Below are 13,645 nucleotides of genomic sequence, written 5' to 3' on the forward strand. Positions count from 1 at the left end.
ATATTATAGAAAATTTTAGCATTTTAAAAGATCAAACAAAATATATAATTTTAGAAATAAAACAAAAATATTGAATAAATATAAATAAATGTTAATAAATAATACATACATATTTACAAACAAATTTAAAAACATGTGTATTTCTTAATATGTTTTTATAAATATCTAAAATAAACTAAAAACTATTATAACTTAATATTAAAAAACATCTATTATACATTTTAAATATAATAATACACAAATTAAATGTAGCACTTAATAATTATGTGTGTATTTATATTATAATAAAGTTATTAGTTACTTTCTTAATTAATATCAAGGGATTTGAATTAACAAAATCAATATTAATTATTAGAATTTAAATCAATATAATAAATATGAATTAATGGAAAATAATTGCTGTTACTATTGCTGTTCAAAATGAATAGTTAAATGACAAAAAAACAAAATTTATTATAATTTTTTACTCCTTTTTTAATAATATAATATAAAAATTGTAATAAATTGATTAAATTTTTTTAATTGAAATAAATTCTGATACTAATTTAATTCAATCAATTAAATAAGTTATATTTTCTCAATATTTTTTTATAATATTTATAATTAATTAATTAATTCTTAAGAATTATATGATAAAAAATGATTCTTGGTAATTTCAAAATAATTTTAAATTTCAATTCTGTGGTAAAATATGATTAAAAATTATTATAAATGTTACTTTTGTAAAGGAAAAATTTTATTTAGTAATATAAAATATTTTTTGGATTTATTACTTCATAATAATTCATAAAAATAATAGGAAATATTAACCACATTTAACAAATTTTACTTTAATAATCATTTTCAAATAATTTAAAAATCAATGAAATTAATGGAAAAAATAAATTAATTAATAAACTAATCTAATTAGAATGTTTGAAATGTTTTTAATTAAAAAAAGTTTAAGTTAAAATTTCATATCATGATTACTTTTGAAAATATAGGATTTGTGAATGCAATATAATTTTTTTTATCATTATATTTATAGTAGTAAATATTTATAGAAATAAAATTTTTTCTATTATATATATCATTATTTATAATAATATGAAAAAGTTTTCAGAAATTCTTCTTATAGTAATAAGTAAAAAAAACTATAGGTATTTCAGTTTATTTATGAACAATTTTATTAAGTACTAAATATTAACATTAGATATCTTAACAAGTATTCTTTAAATTTTGAAGAAAAATATTTAATAATATAAATCATAACTAAAAAATAAATAAACCATCAACAAAAAGAAAAAAGAATTGGTAAATGAAAAATTCTCCATATTTCAAAATAACGTATAAATGAGAAATTCAGGTCTGTTTGAATTATAATTTAGCTGATGTTAAAATTATATTACTAATGTAAAAAAATATTCATAATTGCAATAAAAACAAAGATAATAGGAGACAAAGAGATATTAGTATTAATATAATATATATAATATTAATATTATATTATATTATAGATATTTTTCATTGAAAGGGCAAAATCTTACAATATATTGCAAATATATTAAATATAAATAAATTAATGATATATTTCTATAAATTAATAATATAATATATATAAATAATTGAATATGATGATAAATTACGATCTAAACATTTTAAAAAAAATAAATTTAAGTGAAAAAAAAAATTCGATGAAAAATGAAAAATTACGAAAAATAAGATAAAATTTGAGAATTACATCTATTACTAATATTTAAAATTAAGAAATTTAATAAGAAAAAAATCGATTTCAATAAAATCAAAAGTATTAAAATATGATTATTATAAAAATAAAAATAAATATGTTTCATGGTTTACTTAAAAAAAATTATTACTTACAATTAAAGGAATTAGTCGTAAAAAAGATTTGTTTATACAAGAGATTTTTTGCAAAAAAGATATAGAATTTTAGAAATATTTTGATATTTTTATAAACAAAAAAAAATTCAATTTATATAACAATAATACTATATATAATCTGAAATAAGAAAATTCAATATTGAATTAAATTGATGGGAAGATTACAATGATATAAGCTACTATCGAATATAATAAAATCAGAAATATAGTTTTTACAAATATCATGAATAAATGCAAATATTTTAAAAGAATTTATCACAATTCAAAAATTGGATAAAAATGATTTTCATTTTTATCAAAATAAAAATGATTTAAATGTCTTTTGTTGATTTCCTTATAATTGTTCTTATATAAAACATCTTCGATTAAGTATGCTTGGGCTAATTAAATAATTTTTGCAAAATTTTGAGATAAAGGAAAAAATTTTTTAAAAAAAACCAATTATTCTTAACAGAATAAAGTTTGAACAAAATATGCCAATATATTACTTGTAATGCTTTTGAGAATGATTGTCATTTCAGAAAGAAAATAAATCATTGTATTGATATTGGTTAGTCTTTATAATATAGAACATAAAGAACAATTTCTATATAGTTAATGAAAGTAAATTTTGAATGAATAAATTTAACTTTCTATAAAAATCTTAAGATTTCGAAAACACTATCAAACTACAAACAACACTAAACAAATTTGATGATTATTATAAGATGTTGTTCTTAAAATATATCCTCCATATGTGACTATATTCCAAGAATTCGAAAACTAATCATTTTTAGTTTATTTACAATTATTTATATTTCGATATTTTATATAGTGATATAGTCTTTACGAAAAGCAGAGATATTCTCCGTATTCTGGAAACAATTCTACTAGATCGATATCTTTGATATCATTAACAATCGATTGTTTTATTGCTTTCTGTAGTTTACATTGGTCATATTTCATACTGTGGAATTAATGCTCATAAGATTATTAATTTTTAGAATAAAATTATTGATTTATACTAGATAATTAACTGATTTTTTAAAAATTAAATACATTATTATATAAATATAAAAATTCATATAACTAAATAACTTTTGATTTTTTTTAATATGCTTGTATAATAAATTTGTATGTGATAATTTTCGTTGGATATATCACATAATTAACATGTTGTCTTTTATTAATTTGCTAATAATTTTAACATGTTTACTTATAAGAATATGTTTTGTTATATAAAGCAAGAATATAACGAAACAATAGTAATTTAATCAATAATTGAATAATAATAATATAAATTTTTGCTAAATTTTATTTTGCTCGAAATTTGTGATTTATTTTGTTATTATATATATTATATAAAATTATATAAAATATTATATAAAATTTAAAAATGATAATAAAATAATAATAATGATGAAAATAATTTTAAGATATTAAAATTTTTTTTATTTTACAAAATTATATAAAGTTTATATATGTGGTTTATTTAGATGCTATAGTGACATCATTTATATATTTAATCTAATCGGCGGTATGTTGAAAAGTAGTATAGGTAAGTAGTGAAAAGTTTTTTAAATGTGGTTTTTGTTTTTTAGATGTTATTGTTTGATTTTATAATTATATTATTTATATATTTTTTCTTTTTCTTTCTTATACGTAACTATAAATATATTATTTTTAAAAAATAGATTATCATTCTTTTAATAAACTAAATATCAATTGGAGGTTAACTTGAAATGTTTTTATAAAACATTTATATTTACATATACACATATATTATGTAAATAGAATTTACAGATATTATTTTATTAAGAAATGTTATTTTATGCATTATTTTAATTTGAACTTCATTGTTAATTAAATAATAAATACATTTACAATTTTTTATTTAATTGAAATAGAATTCATAATATTTTTATATTATATATATATATTTTTTTCTTAATAAAGTATATATATATATATATATTCATATTCCATGTTTCATTACTAATGCTTCATATATTAAATCTAATTAATAGATATTAAATCAACAATGTATGTAAATAATAAATTGAAAGACATATGAAAAAAAAAAGATTTTTTTTAAAGAGATTAATTAAATTTAAATATGTTTTTCATATGAGTAGTATCATTATGTAGTAATAAAAAAAGAATTTGTTGAAAAAACTTTATAAACTCTATACATTTTTTAAAACAAAATACTTTCTGATTCATGGAATTTGGTAAAGATATTAGGAGGAATATGATTTAAAAATTCAAGATTTGAATATTTTATGCAATTTATGATCATTAAAAATATAAAATTACCAAAAATACTCATTAAGATTATAGCTATAGTCAGCTAAAATCAATACTCGTTTGTTTTTTAATAAATGCTAATTTTTTATTTTCTCTGAAACTAAGAAATTCCAGTTTCATTATAATTTCAATCTATTTATAGTTGCAGTTATATATACAGTTTTTTTGCTCATAATAAAGAAAAAAAAAAAAAAAAGTACTGAAATTATGATTTTAATTCCATAATTCTAGTAATATATTAATATTGCTTCTAGTGATCTCAATCTGATATTTAATAGTTTAATAATTTTTTTTTAGGAAAAATACATATATTCAAGTTTTTCAATTATTTTTCTTTTTTTTTTTATTAAATTTATTCATCAACTTACTGTTTTATTTTTTGTCATAGACTTCTTTATATAAATATATATTATATACTTATTCTATAGCTACAACTTTAGTGCTGCAACTTTAAAAAAAAAATTTGTGTAAAATTTTTTTGAGATAAATATTGGGAAAAAAAAAATTAATAACATCTTAACATGTTTTTTTAGATGGAAAAAGTCGGTAAATATTAATGTTTTATTATTGAGATAATTTTTATCAAAGTGAACAACATTTACTTGAATCATTTTGTATAATAAAAATTTGACAATATCTAGAAATTTTAATTTGATGAAATTATTATATATATTGGATTATTAAACTAATTATATTTCAAATATAATAGAACGAGAAAAATAAGATTAAAAAGCTAAAATATAGTAATGCAATTTATTAAATATGAAAATAAATATATATTATATAGTATTCTATAGTATAATAAGATAATATATAAAAATAATATAAATGCATAGCTCAAAAAAATATTCGAAAATTGGCTATTGAAATTTTAAACAATAAATATGTTTATTAAGTTGTTTCGAAAGATTTTTTTTATACAGATATATATATTTTTTTAAAACCTTCATGATTTTATTTTTCTAGAATAGTAATCGAAATTGATAGTACTTATTGTAGATATTTTAATGATTTTTTATTATATAATTTATATTTATAACATTTTATATTTATAAGATAAATGATTTTATCATTTGTAAAATTTTATATATCTTACGTACAAAATATCTTAATATCGGAATTCCATTTGGCTAAAATAACCAAAATGACTTTCATACTGTTATTTGAGAAATACAGGTAGTATCATTAGAAAAACTTATTTTTTATTTTTTAATTTTTTAATTTTTTTAAGGAGAATTATTATATCATTTGATTATTTCATTTGATGTGTAATTATAAAATATATATATATATATATTATATATAATATAATATTATATATAAAAATATATATAGTATAATTTGTTAATTTTTTAATATTTGAAAAGAAGAAGGACACGCGTTTTTGAAAAAAAAAAATATTTTTCAAAATAAAATAATGAAAATTTACGCGTGCTAATAACGAAAAGAACATTTAGAACATTTTGGGACAATCTAAAATATTACAATATGTTCAAAATAATTATTATAATATTTATATATAATTATTGTTTGTATTATTATAATAAGATACAAATAATATTATTATTAAGCAAGATATCAACATTGTACATAATAACTCGATATTCGAACATCATGATTTACAAAGGATTATTGCTCTATATTTGTTTTTCGATTATTTTTATATGAGTTGAACTATCGAATATGTACATATTAAAGAAAAATAAAAAATAAAAATAAAATATGAAATTTATTATCAATAAAAGATAACTTTTAATACGTTAAACTGTTTAAAACATGTCACAGAAAACATGTTATATTAAGGAAATATTAAGTATTAAGTATAGTATTATGTATAATTAATTTTTATAAAAAATTGCTATTTAAATAAATTAATATAAATTTGATGTATCCGAATATTTTTTTCATATTAAATTTCATCATTATTTCATTTATCGTTTATTTGTTTCCGTTACTATAATGAAATTACTAAAAGATAATTCAATTAGATTAAAATAAACAAATATATGTATATATAGAGAAATATTTTCTTGCAAATCGTGGTGTATAAATATTAATTCGAGTTATAAATTTCAAATTATATAAATTTTCAAATAAGTTAGATAATTATGAAAATTAAAGAATATTCGTTATATATATGCAAAAAAAAGGGTCACAAAAGTAAACGAATACTTAAAGACGAACTGTGTTTATGCTGAATTTATACAATATTTATTTATTTAGAAACGTTTTTACATTGAATTTACATAATAAATGTTAGGATCTAACTCAGTTCATGCCAAGACATCGCTTAATAAGCTTGGCGTGTTAAATATTTATAGTTATAGGTAAATCAATTGTTAATTAAATTATACCCATGTTATACTGTGGAAACGTATACAGTAGTAAGAAACGAAACTTCTACTGTGTAGATTTTAACAATATGATTGTATGTTGTTGAAACATTTATCGAAAAATTGATTATGTAAGTAAATATTTTTTCTTGAAAATTTTTTGTTTATACTTTATATAATTATACTAATATAAAAGTTAAATGAATTTTTTAAAATTTCTTTATATTTTATTATAACAATATTTTTTTTATATTACAAAATCATGAAGGATAATATTGAAATCAAAATGAACTGACTTGATTTATAAATTTCTATATTTTCTGTAATTTAAATTTTATATTTAAATTTTCTATAAAAATTTTCTATAAAATAATATATAAATTTTCTATAAAAATTTCAATTTTAATTTTGTTATCAGAAAAAAATTGTTCAAAAAAAATTTATAAATTTATAAATTATAAATTTATAAATTTATAAATTTATAATTTATATTTAATTAATTAAAAAGTTTTTATTATTAAAATGTACACTTTTTTGATATTGTATTATTTTATTATTGTTACTAAGATATGTTAATATTTTTTTAATTGATTGTATCTGTACCCTATATATTTTACTAGATAAATCAATTCAGCAATTCTTATAATTATTCTTATAATTATATTTATAATTATATTCATATAATTTATTAAAAAATAAAAACTGAAAAATTAATAATCTTTATTTTTCGAAAAATTTAAAATATAAAAGTGCGAAAAAAAGTTACTGTTAAATCTTTATAAGGAAAGGAAATCTTACAAAAAGATAGTTGATTCTTTTAGTAAAAATATGTCAATGATGTCATTTATTAAATTATTTAATAATTATTATTAAAAAGAATAATACAGAAAATATTACAAATAAAATCCGTGAAAGTCGATAATTAGAAATCGTCAAAAAAAAAAAAGAAGAAATTAATTACTTATGAAAAAAAAAAATTTCTTGATTTTGAAATTTGCGCAATTTATATTTGAAAAAAAATCATTCATTTAAAATTTTATCGAAAAATCTTATAACATAGTTTTTTATCAGAATAAAATAGATAAAGAAACCGTATATTAATAATATACAAATAAGAAACCGTATATTAATAATATAAATAATATCATTTATTCTGAAGTATCATTATATTTTCTGACGAAAATAAATTTAACATTTTACATTTTAATGAACGTAATTATGTTTGAACAAAATAGAATATTAAAATGGAAATATGAAATTCATATTCAATTGTTATAAAATATATATTATGAAATCATATTATCATAATATGAAATTTATGATCTAATAAAGGCAAAAAATTAAACAATTAAAATAAATAACAAAACGTTATTAAAATAGATAATTATTGAAATATGAACAATATAGAAAATAGTTTTCTATATATTATATTTTAGAGATATTATTCCTAAGATTCATCTTTATCAAAGATGAACTAATTAAATATTAATAAAATAATAAGAAATAATAAGAAATAATGCAATAAATACTTTTTTATAATCTATTTTTCTATATTTCTAAAAAATTTTCTCTAACTTCTACAAATATTTTCGAATTTATTTTAGAGTAATATAATCTTGATACTTGTATCTTATTGTAGTTATAATATTAAAAATCTTTAAAAAATCAAATGTAACACATATATCTTTATTGTTTAAAGTTTCAATGAAGTTTAATAAGTATTCGAAGTATTCGAGTATTTTCTTGAACTATTATATAGGAATTGTGATGATTGACGAATGATTTATACATATACGATATAATATATAATATATACGATAATAATTGGATATTATGTTCAGCATATCAGATTGTTTGATATGCTAAATTATTGGATATGAAATTATCAAAATTTATTGTTAAATTTGAATAAATTCCATCTCCAATTAATGATTTAACAAAAAATATTGCTATAAAAAGCTGAACATTATCAGCAAGAATTGATCTTACGTAAGGTAAAATAAAGTAAAATCATGATTCTTATCGCAAGAAATATAATTTAAATTAATTTATATTTAATTTATTTTGTATAAAAATATCCATTGCAACTGGTTGAAACAATGTAACAGATTCTGATTTCTTTGTATAATACAAATTTGACATTATTTTAATGATTATTTCTTTTGAAACAAAGATAAAGAAATAACGAAATATATAATATATTATTTAAATTCTTAAAATTTCAAAATTTTTATTTTTTTTATATTTCCAAATAATGCTATTAGAAATAACTATTTTAAAATAATTATTAATAATAATATTTATAATAATCATATTTTCTATTTAATTTTCAAAATTTTTAATACTTTTTGAAATTAATTTTTAAATAAAAAAGAAATACATTATATTTTGCAGTTGATCAAGAATTTTAAAAGATTTAAGTTGTCGAATAATGAAAATTTTATTGCAAATAATGTTCAAAAAATGACTGATAACACAATAGATTAATGCATATCTACCTTATCATTGGTGAGTATAATATAAGCAAAAAAAATTAGAAACAATTATTAAAATAGTTTTATTTAAATGAATATTTGAAAAACTTGAAGTCATAGTGATGGATATATTTATAAAAAATATTTATTTGAAATATAAAAAATATTTGTATGTCATTGTATTTATTATAGGATTTATGTATTAATTATTTATCATTTATTAATAATCTGATATAGTGCAAAAATATGATTTAAATAAAATTTAAATAAATATTTAATACATAGAATATTTAAATAAAATACATATAAAATATTTAATAATATTAAAATAATCTGATAAAAACACTTCAAAATAAATTATTAATTATATGCAAATATTTTTTGTAGCTACATATAATATATATATATAATAAATTACTAAAATAATAATTTTTTAAGATATACAAGAAATAATTATGTATGAAATGATTTCTATGTAATAATATTTTAAATTTATATTATTTTTTATAATTATTAGTAATTATAAAAAATAGTATAAATAGAAATCCAATGAAAAACAAAAATATATTTTCATAAATTTATAGAAAAAAAATTATTTATCCATTGGATCCTCTAATTTTAATTCTTCAAGACGAACATGATTGATAATATAGAATTAATGTAATCAATATTTTTGTGATATGAAAATTCACTTTTTCTTCATATTTCTTTATATTTCTTAATATATATTTCTTAATATTAGATTGCGTCAAAAATTTTTTTTGTTATTTATATGTTGGTCATTTTTATACTCATTGAGAATTTGAGAAATATAGTTTATATTTATGTTTTATTAATGTTAAAATATCTAATCTTTCTTTAATTTTCTAAAATTTTATATTTCTTCGTTAAATAACTTTTTTGCAATTAATAAATTATAGATTATATGTAGATCTTTTATAATTACAATTACTATAATTCATTGATAATTAAATAGAGTAATTATATGATTTTTTATAAAAAAAAATTGATTTTATATAATCAGTATAATCAATTACTAGTCTAAAAAATTGTGAAGATATAGATATGAAATTTTTTATGTAAGATAATTTAAAAAAAAATTTAATTCGTTTGGAAATGAATTAGATCTTTTAACAAGATAATGATCCCAAGCATACGGCTTGAATTGTTAAGGAATGATGTACTTACATATTATATACCATAAGAATTAAGCATATTCTTTTATATTTGGATTAAATTAAATAATCGATTAGATTAATCGAAAGAAAATGTACCATTAAAGATACGAAAACTTTAAAAATAATTATTAGAAAATTATAATCTGTATAAATATCAAAAGAGGACAAGATATATAATAATAAATTATTTTTTTTATGATTTTTTGAATTCTGATAAATTTATGTAAACATTTTATGAATTGGAAAAAAAGAAAGAAGAAAAATCAGAAAAAGGAGTAAAAAAATTATAATAAATGAATGATAATAAATTGGTTACAGATATTAATAATTAAATTAAATAATAATAATTAAAAAAAACTAATGATAATAAATTATAAACAGTAAGTAATTTATTATATTCATAATAATTTTATCGATTAGAAATCAACAAAGTGACTAAAGCAATAATAATTTTTGCAATTGCAATGTAAAAACGAATATTTCCTTCTTTAGATTATAATATTATAATAAATCTTTAGATTATAATAAATCTAAACATTCATAACATAGTAATGTCTTGAAATGAAACGAGATATATATCTCAAAGTCAAAAATATTTCAAAGTCATTTCTAACTGATATCAATATTTACTAATATACCAATAGGATGTTAATATATTTATGAAATTTTTTAAAGGTTTGATTTTAGAGAATAAAATAAACATAAAATCTTATATAAAAATATTGATTTAAGTTTATTTATTTATTATTTATAAACAATTGTAATTTGTGTTAAATGAAATGAGACAAAGATAGAAACTTTCTATTTCCGTCACAATATTGCCTCATTATATTTCTTTATCTAACGGAAATTTAAATTGTTTAGAACTTAATTAAATAAATCTTAATTGTAATATTTTTTGTTGTAAATGCAACTATTGTATTTATTTTGATTTCTAAAATTAACCTTTCAAAATAGTCTCGTGAATATATGTTACGAGCATTGACGGCTACAGTGTGAAACATCATGACAAACAAGACAATCATTGTTAATGATATTTTTGATATATATATTTTTGATTTTATATATATATATATTTTTTTATTTTATATATATATAAAATATTTTGTATCTGTGTATAAAAAAATATTGAATTATAAATAATAATAAAATAAAATAAAATAAAATAAATATAATAATAATAAAACAAAACTAGTTATGGAGAGTCAGTTTTCGGGCTCGTGTAACATTAATACTCTGTATATTTGAAATTTTTCGTGTTTTTGATCGATATTGTATTAATATTGTAGCTTGAGATCTTTATTGATATTTCTTTATGACAGTTGTGCAAATTCAAGAATCTCACAATTATATTAAGTATCGAATTATATTCGAACGAAAAAGATAATTATATAAATTAAAAATAATTATATTTATTAAATATAGGCAAACATTATTATATTATAATTATTATTTATTATTACTGTCTATACAAAATAAAATTCGAGTATATTTTTATTTAGTTATTTTTACTTTTTTTTATTACTTTTCTTTTGTCATTTCAACTGTATTTATGAAATTTTTTATGAAATCTTATTTTATCTTGATTTTTAATTGTTGTATGTCATATTTCTTTTTGTTAATTTTACTTAATGTCCTCTTTTCTTCTTTTTTCTCCTATTTTTTCTTTTTATATTCCTTTATAGTTTGTTTCCTTATTAGAATTTTTTTCTTTTTCTCACTTTTTTTTCTATCTTTTTTTATTTCTATTTTTAACTTTGTTTTTTAAATTTCATTTTATTAACACTCCTTTTCTTTCTGCATTTGCTTAGAATATATTTCCATCTTTTATTATTATCTTGTTGTGTTAAACTTTACTTTTTCTTTTCTTTTATTTTAATTATTTTCCTTTCGAATATTTTTCTTCTATTCTTTATTATTCTTCTCTCTTTCTTCTTTTCTTCTCCAATTTTTTTTAATCACTATTTTTTTTCTGTTTTCTTTTTTCTTAATATTTTTATTATATCTTTCTTTTAGTTTTTCTCTATTTTATATTTCTTTTTTATATATTCTTTTTTCTTTAACCAATATTTATTGCTCAAGTATTCGTTTCTCCATATATCAATTTTCTTATTTATTTATTTTTTTTTTCACAAATACTCTAAAATTTATAGAATTTAGAATAGAATTTGTTACATTTCTATTTTTATTTTTATATCATTTGTTATATTTTTTATCTATCTCATTTCTCTTCTTTTTTTTTTTGTTTCTCTTCTTTTATTCTCTTTATATTATTACTGCATTCCTTTCTAGTTTTCTTTCCCTTATTTTATCGAGATTACCATTTTCTTGCTAAAATATCTTTTTTTCTTTTTTCTTAACTATTCAAAGTTTCATGCACAGCCGTGATATTATAGGACACGTTATTACTAGATGATTATAGTTGAGTCTAAAAATGGCTTTGGCATTCTACTGTTTCTGTTGACGGTAAGATTGCTTCTGACACAGATTATTGAAAAATAAGAATCATCTGTTGGTTAAAATGGTAGTGACGTTATTGAATCATAAACAAGATATAGCATAAATAAATGTTTGTAATATGCAATAGATATATTATTTAACGTATCTAAAGCCTAGAGATTCAAAATGATATTAACTGTGGGTTCCCAAGTTCTTGTTTTTATGTTACACGAGATGTTAACTAATAACCATATTAGTTTTCTTCTTTTGAATTCGAAATAAGTAAAAAAAGATGATTTAATTTGAAAGAAAATGCTAGATACATGAGGTAAATTTAAAAATTAGAATGATTATTTTTAATCAGAGATGCAGTAATCAGAGAACAATAGATGAATTTTTATTTAGAATTTTTTTTATAAAAATAATCTAAAAAAAAAAAAAAAATAATAGAAATTGATCAATTTTGAAAGTGGTTAATTAAAATTTTTTATGATTCTATAGATTTTAAGAAAATTCACAATTATTTATCTTGATAGAAAGTTTTAAAAAACAAGTTTTAATAAGCTTATTAAAATGTTTTACATAACAAAAATAAAAGATAAGATCAAACAATAGATTAAAATAAAAATTCATTTTTTAATGCATGTTTTTTTAATACAATTCCTTATTGTAATTATAACTAGTCAATAGTCAAAAATTTGCGGTAATATGAAAATATATATCAGCTAATCAATATTTATTTGATAGTGGAAAATGAAATATTTTTTCAATTTACCGATTAAGTTCCAGTAAGTCCGTGTCATTGAACCTTGTGATTGATGAATTTATTGATCGACAATTGACAAATTTAAATTAAATTTAAAAAAAGATAAAAATTATTTTATCATATTATCATAGTTGTCTAAATTATCTTGAACTCATTGAAAGTTATGTATGAAAATATCTGTCAATAATTACGTCAAATTATTGTTAATTGGAAACAACAATTGATAACTATTCATTCAGTGATTTTGTAATAATGAAATAATATTAAAATAATATTAAGATCACAATT

General features: G+C 17.1%; 1 long non-coding RNA gene across 2 annotated transcripts in view; it reads left to right on the forward strand.

The window, feature by feature from the left end:
- Nucleotides 1-3,366: 3,366 nt before the first annotated feature.
- LOC105736618 (uncharacterized) overlaps nucleotides 3,367-13,645 on the forward strand; it is a 46,359-nt gene continuing 36,080 nt past the window's right edge. The window contains exon 1 of one of the 2 annotated variants that reach the window (XR_015294380.1): nucleotides 3,367-3,418. This is a non-coding gene — a long non-coding RNA (uncharacterized LOC105736618). The remainder of the gene's footprint in view (nucleotides 3,419-13,645) is intronic. The other variant, XR_015294379.1, reaches the window with a different exon arrangement.

The sequence above is a fragment of the Apis florea genome, unplaced genomic scaffold (assembly GCF_048593485.1).
Source record: "Apis florea isolate Af1SG1 unplaced genomic scaffold, ASM4859348v1 contig_3758_pilon, whole genome shotgun sequence".
Classification (NCBI taxonomy): Eukaryota; Metazoa; Arthropoda; class Insecta; order Hymenoptera; family Apidae; genus Apis; species Apis florea.